The following is a 12,314-nucleotide window of genomic DNA, read 5'->3' as shown; positions in this document are numbered from 1 at the left end:
TTAACCCATTAACCTCTCCTAACCCTTTTTCGACAATGAGGGCAGTTTAGCATAGCCAGTCCACATAACCTGCACTTCTTTGCACTGTGGGAGGGCACCGCAGCACCTGGAGGAAACCCACGTAGACTCCGCACAGACAGTGACCCAGCAGCGAATCGAATCTGGCACCCTGGCGCTGTGAAGCCAAAGTGCTATCCACTTCTGCTACCGTGCTGCCCAGCTATTGCTTCACAACTCCACGATCCCAGCTCCCATTCCCGGCTCTGTGGACTCTGCACAATCTCCACGTGTCTGCGTGTAATTCCTCCGGGTGCCCCGGTTGCTCCCACAAGTCCCCAAAGGCATGCTGATAGGTAATTTGGACATTCTCAATTCTCCCGCTCTGTACCCGAACAGGTGCCGGATTGTGGTGACTAGTTGTTTTTCACAGTAACTTCATTTCAGTGTTAATGTAAGCCTACTTGTGACGATAATCATTGTTATTATTACAATCAACATCTTTGTGACTCTCAAATCCTCCTCATCAATTTCTTTCTATCCCCGTTGCAGAAATGTTAACTCTGTGTCGGGTGTGTGTGTGCCAGAGGTGTGTGTGTGCGTTGGGTGATTGTGAGTATCAAGAATGAGTGTGTGTGTGTTTTTCGTGGAGGGCTGGTGTGCTGGGTCTGTGCGTGTCAGATGGGTGTGTGCGAAAGTGGCACATGGTGCCGTGGTTAGCACTGGGACAACGGCGCTGAGGACCCGGGTTTGAATCCTGGCCCAGGGTCACTGTCGGTGTGGAATTTGCACATTCTCGCCGTGTCTGCGTGGGTTTCACCCCCACAACCCAAAGATGTGCAGGTTAGGTGAATTGGCCATGCTAAATTGCCCCTGAATTTAAAAATATAACAAAATGATTGGGTGCTCTAAATTCCAAAGAAAAAAGATGGGTGTAGGAGGGTCAGGGTAGTGTGTCTGTTTCGGGGCGGCATGGTGGCGCAGTGCTTGGCACTGTTCCCTCACGGCGTCGAAGACTAGAGTTCGATCCAGGCCCCGGGTCATTGTCCATGATGAGTTTGCACATTTTCCTCAGTGTTTGCGTGGGTCTCACCCTCACAACCCAAAGATGTACAGGCTAGGTGGATTGGCCACATCAAATTGCCAATAAATTGGAAAATAAAATGAATTGGGTACTCTAAATTTATTTTAAAACAATATAGTGTGTGTGTGTGTTTCGGTGAGTGTGTGGTGATGCATGTGGGATGGGGTGCATGCGTGGGGGTGGGGAGCGGGGGGTATTGTGTCCCCATGAAGATTAACCTGACCCAACCCCCAAATAAACCTCCAAACATGCCTCTCAATAACCTGCTCATGACGCTAAAAACCTCTTCGAGAGACAACACCCAATATCTTCGTGACTCCAAAAACTTCCTCATCAATCTTTCTATTTCCGTGTCAGAAAAGTTAATTGTTTCCTTGCTGAACAAAGATGGACAGACAAAGTTTTGAGAGAGAATGTTTTCATTCCGGAAAACGGTCCATCGTTTGACTGACAGGTAGATAAGGGGCGGTTCACTTCCTTTTAAGGCTAATATGCAAATAGCATAGCGGACGTTTTAGGCAATGTGTTTCTTACTAGAGAGGTATATTCGACAATTTGTCAAAATCATACAACAGAACGAGTCTAATTCGGTAGAGATAATTGTAGGTAAAGGGACAGTTTGGCCGTGTAAATGCAGTAAGTGTGAGTGAAAGATGTGATGTGTGGTGTGGACTGGGAGGGTGTACTGTTTTTAAGCATACTTACCTGGCAGGGGTGAAACCATGATCAAAAAGGTGGTTTGCCCTGGGCGAGGCTAGCCCATTGCACTTCGGGTGTGCTGACGCCTGCGATGTCCCCAAATGCGGGATACTCGACTGCAAAATTTGTGGTAGTGGGGGACTCCGTTCGCGCTCTCCCCTGATTTACGAAACAAAACTAGATTGATCCTTTTCTGATCGAGCAACATGTTGGAAGCATCGCCCTAAAAACCTTTCCCGGAGCCAACAACAGGGTAGCATGGTGACACAGTGGCGAGCATAGAACATACAGTGCAGAACGAGGCCGTTCAGCCCATCCAGTGTGCACCGACCCACTTCAGCCCTCACTTCTATCCTATCCCTTTAACCCATTAACCTCTCCTAACCCTTTTTCGACAATGAGGGCAGTTTAGCATAGCCAGTCCACATAACCTGCACTTCTTTGCACTGTGGGAGGGCACCGCAGCACCTGGAGGAAAACCACGTAGACTCCGCACAGACAGTGACCCAGCAGCGAATCGAATCTGGCACCCTGGCGCTGTGAAGCCAAAGTGCTATCCACTTCTGCTACCGTGCTGCCCAGCTATTGCTTCACAACTCCACGATCCCAGGTCCCATTCCCGGCTCTGTGGACTCTGCACAATCTCCACGTGTCTGCGTGTAATTCCTCCGGGTGCCCCGGTTGCTCCCACAAGTCCCCAAAGGCATGCTGATAGGTAATTTGGACATTCTCAATTCTCCCGCTCTGTACCCGAACAGGTGCCGGATTGTGGTGACTAGTTGTTTTTCACAGTAACTTCATTTCAGTGTTAATGTAAGCCTACTTGTGACGATAATCATTGTTATTATTACAATCAACATCTTTGTGACTCTCAAATCCTCCTCATCAATTTCTTTCTATCCCCGTTGCAGAAATGTTAACTCTGTGTCGGGTGTGTGTGTGCCAGAGGTGTGTGTGTGCGTTGGGTGATTGTGAGTATCAAGAATGAGTGTGTGTGTGTTTTTCGTGGAGGGCTGGTGTGCTGGGTCTGTGCGTGTCAGATGGGTGTGTGCGAAAGTGGCACATGGTGCCGTGGTTAGCACTGGGACAACGGCGCTGAGGACCCGGGTTTGAATCCTGGCCCAGGGTCACTGTCGGTGTGGAATTTGCACATTCTCGCCGTGTCTGCGTGGGTTTCACCCCCACAACCCAAAGATGTGCAGGTTAGTTGGATTGGCCATGCTAAATTGCCCCTGAATTAAAAAATATAACAAAATGATTGGGTGCTCTAAATTCAAAAGAAAAAATATGGGTGTAGGAGGCTCGGGGTAGTGTGTCTGTTTAGGGGCGGCATGGTGGTGCAGTGCTTGGCACTGTTCCCTCACGGCGTCGAAGACTAGAGTTCGATCCAGGCACCGGGTCATTGTCCATGAGGAGTTTGCACATTTTCCTCAGTGTTTGCGTGGGTCTCACCCTCACAACCCAAAGATGTACAGGCTAGGTGGATTGGCCACATCAAATTGCCAATAAATTGGAAAATAAAATGAATTGGGTACTCTAAATTTATTTTAAAACAATATAGTGTGTGTGTGTGTTTCGGTGAGTGTGTGGTGATGCATGTGGGATGGGGTGCATGCGTGGGGGTGGGGAGCGGGGGGTATTGTGTCCCCATGAAGATTAACCTGACCCAACCCCCAAATAAACCTCCAAACATGCCTCTCAATAACCTGCTCATGACGCTAAAAACCTCTTCGAGAGACAACAACCAATATCTTCGTGACTCCAAAAACTTCCTCATCAATCTTTCTATTTCCGTGTCAGAAAAGTTAATTGTTTCCTTGCTGAACAAAGATGGACAGACAAAGTTTTGAGAGAGAAAGTTTTCATTCCGGAAAACGGTCCATCGTTTGACTGACAGGTAGATAAGGGGCGGTTCACTTCCTTTTAAGGCCAATATGCAAATAGCATAGCGAACGTTTTAGGCAATGTGTTTCTTACTAGAGAGGTATATTCGACAATTTGTCAAAATCATACAACAGAACGAGTCTAATTCGGTAGAGATAATTGTAGGTAAAGGGACAGTTTGGCCGTGTAAATGCAGTAAGTGTGAGTGAAAGATGTGATGTGTGGTGTGGACTGGGAGGGTGTACTGTTTTTAAGCATACTTACCTGGCAGGGGTGAAACCATGATCAAAAAGGTGGTTTGCCCAGGGCGAGGCTAGCCCATTGCAGTTCGGGTGTGCTGACGCCTGCGATGTCCCCAAATGCGGGATACTCGACTGCAAAATTTGTGGTAGTGGGGGACTGCGTTCGCGCTCTCCCCTGATTTACGAAACAAAAATAGATTGATCCTTTTCTGATCGAGCAACATGTTGGAAGCATCGCCCTAAAAACCTTTTCCGGAGCCAACAACAGGGTAGCATGGTAACACAGTGGCGAGCATGGAACATACAGTGCAGAACGAGGCCGTTCAGCCCATCCAGTGTGCACCGACCCACTTCAGCCCTCACTTCTATCCTATCCCTTTAACCCATTAACCTCTCCTAAACCTTTTTCGACAATGAGGGCAGTTTAGCATAGCCAGTCCACATAACCTGCACTTCTTTGCACTGTGGGAGGGCACCGCAGCACCTGGAGGAAACCCACGTAGACTCCGCACAGACAGTGACCCAGCAGCGAATCGAATCTGGCACCCTGGCGCTGTGAAGCCAAAGTGCTATCCACTTCTGCTACCGTGCTGCCCAGCTATTGCTTCACAACTCCACGATCCCAGGTCCCATTCCCGGCTCTGTGGACTCTGCACATTCTCCACGTGTCTGCGTGTAATTCCTCCGGGTGCCCCGGTTGCTCCCACAAGTCCCCAAAGGCATGCTGATAGGTAATTTGGACATTCTCAATTCTCCCGCTCTGTACCCGAACAGGTGCCGGATTGTGGTGACTAGTTGTTTTTCACAGTAACTTCATTTCAGTGTTAATGTAAGCCTACTTGTGACGATAATCATTGTTATTATTACAATCAACATCTTTGTGACTCTCAAATCCTCCTCATCAATTTCTTTCTATCCCCGTTGCAGAAATGTTAACTCTGTGTCGGGTGTGTGTGTGCCAGAGGTGTGTGTGTGCGTTGGGTGATTGTGAGTATCAAGAATGAGTGTGTGTGTGTTTTTCGTGGAGGGCTGGTGTGCTGGGTCTGTGCGTGTCAGATGGGTGTGTGCGAAAGTGGCACATGGTGCCGTGGTTAGCACTGGGACAACGGCGCTGAGGACCCGGGTTTGAATCCTGGCCCAGGGTCACTGTCGGTGTGGAATTTGCACATTCTCGCCGTGTCTGCGTGGGTTTCACCCCCACAACCCAAAGATGTGCAGGTTAGTTGGATTGGCCATGCTAAATTGCCCCTGAATTTTAAAATATAACAAAATGATTGGGTGCTCTAAATTCAAAAGAAAAAAGATGGGTGTAGGAGGGTTGGGGTAGTGTGTCTGTTTCGGGGCGGCATGGTGGTGCAGTGCTTGGCACTGTTCCCTCACGGCGTCGAAGACTAGAGTTCGATCCAGGCCCCGGGTCATTGTCCATGATGAGTTTGCACATTTTCCTCAGTGTTTGCGTGGGTCTCACCCTCACAACCCAAAGATGTACAGGCTAGGTGGATTGGCCACATCAAATTGCCAATAAATTGGAAAATAAAATGAATTGGGTACTCTAAATTTATTTTAAAACAATATAGTGTGTGTGTGTTTCGGTGAGTGTGTGGTGATGCATGTGGGATGGGGTGCATGCGTGGGGGTGGGGAGCGGGGGGTATTGTGTCCCCATGAAGATTAACCTGACCCAACCCCCAAATAAACCTCCAAACATGCCTCTCAATAACCTGCTCATGACGCTAAAAACCTCTTCGAGAGACAACAACCAATATCTTCGTGACTCCAAAAACTTCCTCATCAATCTTTCTATTTCCGTGTCAGAAAAGTTAATTGTTTCCTTGCTGAACAAAGATGGACAGACAAAGTTTTGAGAGAGAAAGTTTTCATTCCGGAAAACGGTCCATCGTTTGACTGGCAGGTAGATAAGGGGCGGTTCACTTCCTTTTAAGGCCAATATGCAAATAGCATAGCGGACGTTTTAGGCAATGTGTTTCTTACTAGAGAGGTATATTCGACAATTTGTCAAAATCATACAACAGAACGAGTCTAATTCGGTAGAGATAATTGTAGGTAAAGGGACAGTTTGGCCGTGTAAATGCAGTAAGTGTGAGTGAAAGATGTGATGTGTGGTGTGGACTGGGAAGGTGTACTGTTTATAAGCATACTTACCTGGCAGGGGTGAAACCATGATCAAAAAGGTGGTTTGCCCAGGGCGAGGCTAGCCCATTGCACTTCGGGTGTGCTGACGCCTGCGATGTCCCCAAATGCGGGATACTCGACTGCAAAATTTGTGGTAGTGGGGAACTGCGTTCGCGCTCTCCACTGATCGACGAGACAAAAATAGATTGATCCTTTTCTGATCGAGCAACATGTTGGAAGCATCACCCTAAAAACCTCTCCCGGTGCCAACAACAGGGTAGCATGGTCACGCAGTGGTTAGCATAGAACATACAGTGCAGAATGAGGCCGTTCAGCCCATCCAGTCTGCACCGACCCATTTCAGCCCTCACTTCGATCCTATCCCATTAACCTCTCCTAAACATTTTTCGAAAATGAGGGCAGTTTAGCGTAGCCAGTCCACATAACCTGCACTTCTTTGCACTGTGGGAGTACACAGCAGCACCTGGAGGAAACCCACGCAGACTCCGCACAGACAGTGTCCCAGCGGCGAGTCGAATTTGGCACCCTGGTGCTGTGAAGCCACGGTGCTATCCACTTCTGCTACCGTGCTGCCCTGCTGCTGCTTCACAGATCGACGATCCCAGGTCCCATTGCCGGCTCTGTGGACTCTGCACATTCTCCAGGTGTCTGCGTGGCTTTCCTCCGGTTGCTCCAACAAGTCCCCAAAGGCATGCTGATAGGTAATTTGGACATTCTCAATTCTCCCGCTCTGTACCCGAACAGGTGCCGGATTGTGGTGACTAGTTGTTTTTCACAGTAACTTCATTTCAGTGTTAATGTAAGCCTACTTGTGACGATAATCATTGTTATTATTGCAATCAACATCTTTGTGACTCTCAAATCCTCCTCATCAATTTCTTTCTACCCCGTTGCAGAAATGTTAACTCTGTGTCGGATGTGTGTGTGCCAGAGGTGTGTGTGTGCGTTGGGTGATTGTGAGTATCAAGAATGAGTGTGTGTGTGTTTTTCGTGGGGGGCTGGTGTGCTGGGTCTGTGCGTGTCAGATGGGTGTGTGCGAAAGTGGCACATGGTGCCGTGGTTAGCACTGGGACAACGGCGCTGAGGACCCGGGTGTGAATCCTGGCCCAGGGTAACTGTAGGTGTGGAATTTGCACATTCTCGCCGTGTCTGCGTGGGTTTCACCCCCACAACCCAAAGATGTGCAGGTTAGGTGGATTGGCCATGCTAAATTGCCCCTGAATTTAAAAATATAACAAAATGATTGGGTGCTCTAAATTCTAAAGAAAAAAGATGGGTGTAGGAGGGTCGGGGTAGTGTGTCTGTTTCGGGGCGGCATGGTGGCGCAGTGCTTAGCACTGTTCCCTCACGGCGTCGAAGGCTAGAGATCGATCCAGGCCCCGGGTCATTGTCCATGAGGAGTTTGCACATTTTCCTCAGTGTTTGCGTGGGTCTCACCCTCACAACCCAAAGATGTACAGGCTAGGTGGATTGGCCACATCAAATTGCCAATAAATTGGAAAATAAAATGAATTGGGTGCTCTAAAGTTATTTTAAAACAATATAGTGTGTGTGTGTTTCGGTGAGTGTGTGGTGATGCATGTGGGATGGGGTGCGTGCGTGGGGGTGGGGGTGGGGAGCGGGGGGTATTGTGTCCCCATGAAGATTAACCTGACCCAACCCCCAAACAAACCTCCAAACATGCCTCTCAAAAACCTGCTCATGACGCTAAAAACCTCTTCGAGAGACAACAACCAATATCTTCGTGACTCCAAAAACTTGCTCATCAATCTTTCTATTTCCGTGTCAGGAAAGTTAATTGTTTCCTTGCTGAACAAAGATGGACAGACAAAATTTTGAGAGAGAATGTTTTCATTCCGTTAAACGGTCCATCGTTTGACTGACAGGTAGATAAGGGGCGGTTCACTTCCTTTTAAGGCCAATATGCAAATAGCATAGCGGACGTTTTAGGCAATGTGTTTCTTATGAGAGAGGTATATTCGACAATTTGTCAAAATCATACAACAGAACTAGTCTAATTCGGTAGAGATAATTGTAAGTAAAGGGACAGTTTGGCCGTGTAAATGCAGTAAGTGTGAGTGAAAGATGTGATGTGTGGTGTGGACTGGGAGGGTGTACTGCTTTTAAGCATACTTACCTGGCAGGGGTGAAACCATGATCAAAAAGGTGGTTTGCCCAGGGCGAGGCTAGCCCATTGCACTTCGGGTGTGCTGATGCCTGCGATGTCCCCAAATGCGGGATACTCGACTGCAAAATTTGTGGTAGTGGCGGACTGCGTTCGCGCTCTCCCCTGATTTACGAAACGAAAATAGATTGATCCTTTTCTGATCGAGCAACATGTTGGAAGCATCGCCCTAAAAACCTTTCCCGGAGCCAACAACAGGGTAGCATGGTAACACAGTGGCGAGCATAGAACATACAATGCAGAACGAGGCCGTTCAGCCCATCCAGTGTGCACCGACCCACTTCAGCCCTCACTTCTATCCTATCCCTTTAACCCATTAACCTCTCCTAAACCTTTTTCGACAATGAGGGCAGTTTAGCATAGCCAGTCCACATAACCTGCACTTCTTTGCACTGTGGGAGGGCACCGCAGCACCTGGAGGAAACCCACGTAGACTCCGCACAGACAGTGACCCAGCAGCGAATCGAATCTGGCACCCTGGCGCTGTGAAGCCAAAGTGCTATCCACTTCTGCTACCGTGCTGCCCAGCTATTGCTTCACAACTCCACGATCCCAGGTCCCATTCCCGGCTCTGTGGACTCTGCACATTCTCCACGTGTCTGCGTGTAATTCCTCCGGGTGCCCCGGTTGCTCCCACAAGTCTCCAAAGGCATGCTGATAGGTAATTTGGATATTCTCAATTCTCCCGCTCTGTACCCGAACAGGTGCCGGATTGTGGTGACTAGTTGTTTTTCACAGTAACTTCATTTCAGTGTTAATGTAAGCCTACTTGTGACGATAATCATTGTTATTATTACAATCAACATCTTTGTGACTCTCAAATCCTCCTCATCAATTTCTTTCAATCCCTGTTGCAGAAATGTTAACTCTGTGTCGGGTGTGTGTGTGCCAGAGGTGTGTGTGTGCGTTGGGTGATTGTGAGTATCAAGAATGAGTGTGTGTGTGTTTTTCGTGGAGGGCTGGTGTGCTGGGTCTGTGCGTGTCAGATGGGTGTGTGCGAAAGTGGCACATGGTGCCGTGGTTAGCACTGGGACAACGGCGCTGAGGACCCGGGTTTGAATCCTGGCCCAGGGTCACTGTCGGTGTGGAATTTGCACATTCTCGCCGTGTCTGCGTGGGTTTCACCCCCACAACCCAAAGATGTGCAGGTTAGTTGGATTGGCCATGCTAAATTGCCCCTGAATTTAAAAATATAACAAAATGATTGGGTGCTCTAAATTCAAAAGAAAAAAGATGGGTGTAGGAGGGTCGGGGTAGTGTGTCTGTTTCGGGGCGGCATGGTGGTGCAGTGCTTGGCACTGTTCCCTCACGGCGTCGAAGACTAGAGTTCGATCCAGGCCCCGGGTCATTGTCCATGAGGAGTTTGCACATTTTCCTCAGTGTTTGCGTGGGTCTCACCCTCACAACCCAAAGATGTACAGGCTAGGTGGATTGGCCACATCAAATTGCCAATAAATTGGAAAATAAAATGAATTGGGTACTCTAAATTTATTTTAAAACAATATAGTGTGTGTGTGTGTTTCGGTGAGTGTGTGGTGATGCATGTGGGATGGGGTGCATGCGTGGGGGTGGAGAGCGGGGGGTATTGTGTCCCCATGAAGATTAACCTGACCCCACCCCAAATAAACCTCCAAACATGCCTCTCAATAACCTGCTCATGACGCTAAAAACCTCTTCGAGAGACAACAACCAATATCTTCGTGACTCCAAAAACTTCCTCATCAATCTTTCTATTTCCGTGTCAGAAAAGTTAATTGTTTCCTTGCTGAACAAAGATGGACAGACAAAGTTTTGAGAGAGAAAGTTTTCATTCCGGAAAACGGTCCATCGTTTGACTGACAGGTAGATAAGGGGCGGTTCACTTCCTTTTAAGGCCAATATGCAAATAGCATAGCGGACGTTTTAGGCAATGTGTTTCTTACTAGAGAGGTATATTCGACAATTTGTCAAAATCATACAACAGAACGAGTCTAATTCGGTAGAGATAATTTTAAGTAAAGGGACAGTTTGGCCGTGTAAATGCAGTAAGTGTGAGTGAAAGATGTGATGTGTGGTGTGGACTGGGAGGGTGTACTGTTTTTAAGCATACTTACCTGGCAGGGGTGAAACCATGATCAAAAAGGTGGTTTGCCCAGGGCGAGGCTAGCCCATTGCACTTCGGGTGTGCTGACGCCTGCGATGTCCCCAAATGCGGGATACTTGACTGCAAAATTTGTGGTAGTGGGGGACTGCGTTCGCGCTCTCCCCTGATTTACGAAACAAAAATAGATTGATCCTTTTCTGATCGAGCAACATGTTGGAAGCATCGCCCTAAAAACCTTTCCCGGAGCCAACAACAGGGTAGCATGGTAACACAGTGGCGAGCATAGAACATACAGTGCAGAACGAGGCCGTTCAGCCCATCCAGTGTGCACCGACCCACTTCAGCCCTCACTTCTATCCTATCCCTTGAACCCATTAACCTCTCCTAACCCTTTTCCGACAATGAGGGCAGTTTAGCATAGCCAGTCCACATAACCTGCACTTCTTTGCACTGTGGGAGGGCACCGCAGCACCTGGAGGAAACCCACGTAGACTCCGCACAGACAGTGACCCAGCAGCGAATCGAATCTGGCACCCTGGCGCTGTGAAGCCAAAGTGCTATCCACTTCTGCTACCGTGCTGCCCAGCTATTGCTTCACAACTCCACGATCCCAGGTCCCATTCCCGGCTCTGTGGACTCTGCACATTCTCCACGTGTCTGCGTGTAATTCCTCCGGTTGCTCCCACAAGTCCCCAAAGGCATGCTGATAGGTAATTTGGACATTCTCAATTCTCCCGCTCTGTACCCGAACAGGTGCCGGATTGTGGTGACTAGTTGTTTTTCACAGTAACTTCATTTCAGTGTTAATGTAAGCCTACTTGTGACGATAATCATTGTTATTATTACAATCAACATCTTTGTGACTCTCAAATCCTCCTCATCAATTTCTTTCTATCCCCGTTGCAGAAATGTTAACTCTGTGTCGGGTGTGTGTGTGCCAGAGGTGTGTGTGTGCGTTGGGTGATTGTGAGTATCAAGAATGAGTGTGTGTGTGTTTTTCGTGGAGGGCTGGTGTGCTGGGTCTGTGCGTGTCAGATGGGTGTGTGCGAAAGTGGCACATGGTGCCGTGGTTAGCACTGGGACAACGGCGCTGAGGACCCGGGTTTGAATCCTGGCCCAGGGTCACTGTCGGTGTGGAATTTGCACATTCTCGCCGTGTCTGCGTGGGTTTCACCCCCACAACCCAAAGATGTGCAGGTTAGTTGGATTGGCCATGCTAAATTGCCCCTGAATTTAAAAATATAACAAAATGATTGGGTGCTCTAAATTCAAAAGAAAAAAGATGGGTGTAGGAGGGTCGGGGTAGTGTGTCTGTTTCGGGGCGGCATGGTGGCGCAGTGCTTGGCACTGTTCCCTCACGGCGTCAAAGACTAGAGTTCGATCCAGGCCCCGGGTCATTGTCCATGAGGAGTTTGCACATTTTCCTCAGTGTTTGCGTGGGTCTCACCCTCACAACCCAAAGATGTACAGGCTAGGTGGATTGGCCACATCAAATTGCCAATAAATTGGAAAATAAAATGAATTGGGTACTCTAAATTTATTTTAAAACAATATAATGTGTGTGTGTTTCGGTGAGTGTGTGGTGATGCATGTGGGATGGGGTGCGTGCGTGGGGGTGGGGGTGGGGAGCGGGGGGAATTGTGTCCCCATGAACATTAACCTGACCCAACCCCCAAATAAACCTCCAAACATGCCTCTCAATAACCTGCTCATTCCGGAAAACGGTCCATCGCTTGACTGACAGGTAGATAAGGGGCGGTTCACTTCCTTTTAAGGCCAATATGCAAATAGCATAGCGGACGTTTTAGGCAATGTGTTTCTTACTAGAGAGGTATATTCGACAATTTGTCAAAATCATACAACAGAACGAGTCTAATTCGGTAGAGATAATTGTAAGTAAAGGGACAGTTTGGCCGTGTAAATGCAGTAAGTGTGAGTGAAAGATGTGATGTGTGGTGTGGACTGGGAGGGTGTACTGTTTTTAAGT

General features: G+C 48.3%; 5 non-coding genes across 5 annotated transcripts; all 5 read left to right on the top strand.

The window, feature by feature from the left end:
- Positions 1 to 1,778: 1,778 nt before the first annotated feature.
- Positions 1,779 to 1,942, top strand: LOC140390792 (U1 spliceosomal RNA). The gene has a single exon (XR_011934849.1). It is a non-coding gene; the product is annotated as a U1 spliceosomal RNA (small nuclear RNA).
- Positions 1,943 to 3,920: 1,978 nt separating this feature from the next.
- LOC140390735 (U1 spliceosomal RNA) lies at positions 3,921 to 4,084 on the top strand. Its single transcript, XR_011934793.1, has one exon. It is a non-coding gene; the product is annotated as a U1 spliceosomal RNA (small nuclear RNA).
- A 1,976-nt stretch (positions 4,085 to 6,060) lies between these two features.
- On the top strand, positions 6,061 to 6,223 carry LOC140390798 (U1 spliceosomal RNA). The gene has a single exon (XR_011934855.1). It is a non-coding gene; the product is annotated as a U1 spliceosomal RNA (small nuclear RNA).
- A 1,965-nt stretch (positions 6,224 to 8,188) lies between these two features.
- LOC140390799 (U1 spliceosomal RNA) lies at positions 8,189 to 8,352 on the top strand. Its single transcript, XR_011934856.1, has one exon. It is a non-coding gene; the product is annotated as a U1 spliceosomal RNA (small nuclear RNA).
- A 1,977-nt stretch (positions 8,353 to 10,329) lies between these two features.
- On the top strand, positions 10,330 to 10,493 carry LOC140390709 (U1 spliceosomal RNA). Its single transcript, XR_011934766.1, has one exon. It is a non-coding gene; the product is annotated as a U1 spliceosomal RNA (small nuclear RNA).
- Positions 10,494 to 12,314: the final 1,821 nt, after the last annotated feature.

The sequence above is a fragment of the Scyliorhinus torazame genome, chromosome 14, assembly GCF_047496885.1.
Source record: "Scyliorhinus torazame isolate Kashiwa2021f chromosome 14, sScyTor2.1, whole genome shotgun sequence".
NCBI classification, from domain to species: domain Eukaryota; kingdom Metazoa; phylum Chordata; class Chondrichthyes; order Carcharhiniformes; family Scyliorhinidae; genus Scyliorhinus; species Scyliorhinus torazame.
This window is presented reverse-complemented; position numbering and strand designations above follow the sequence as displayed.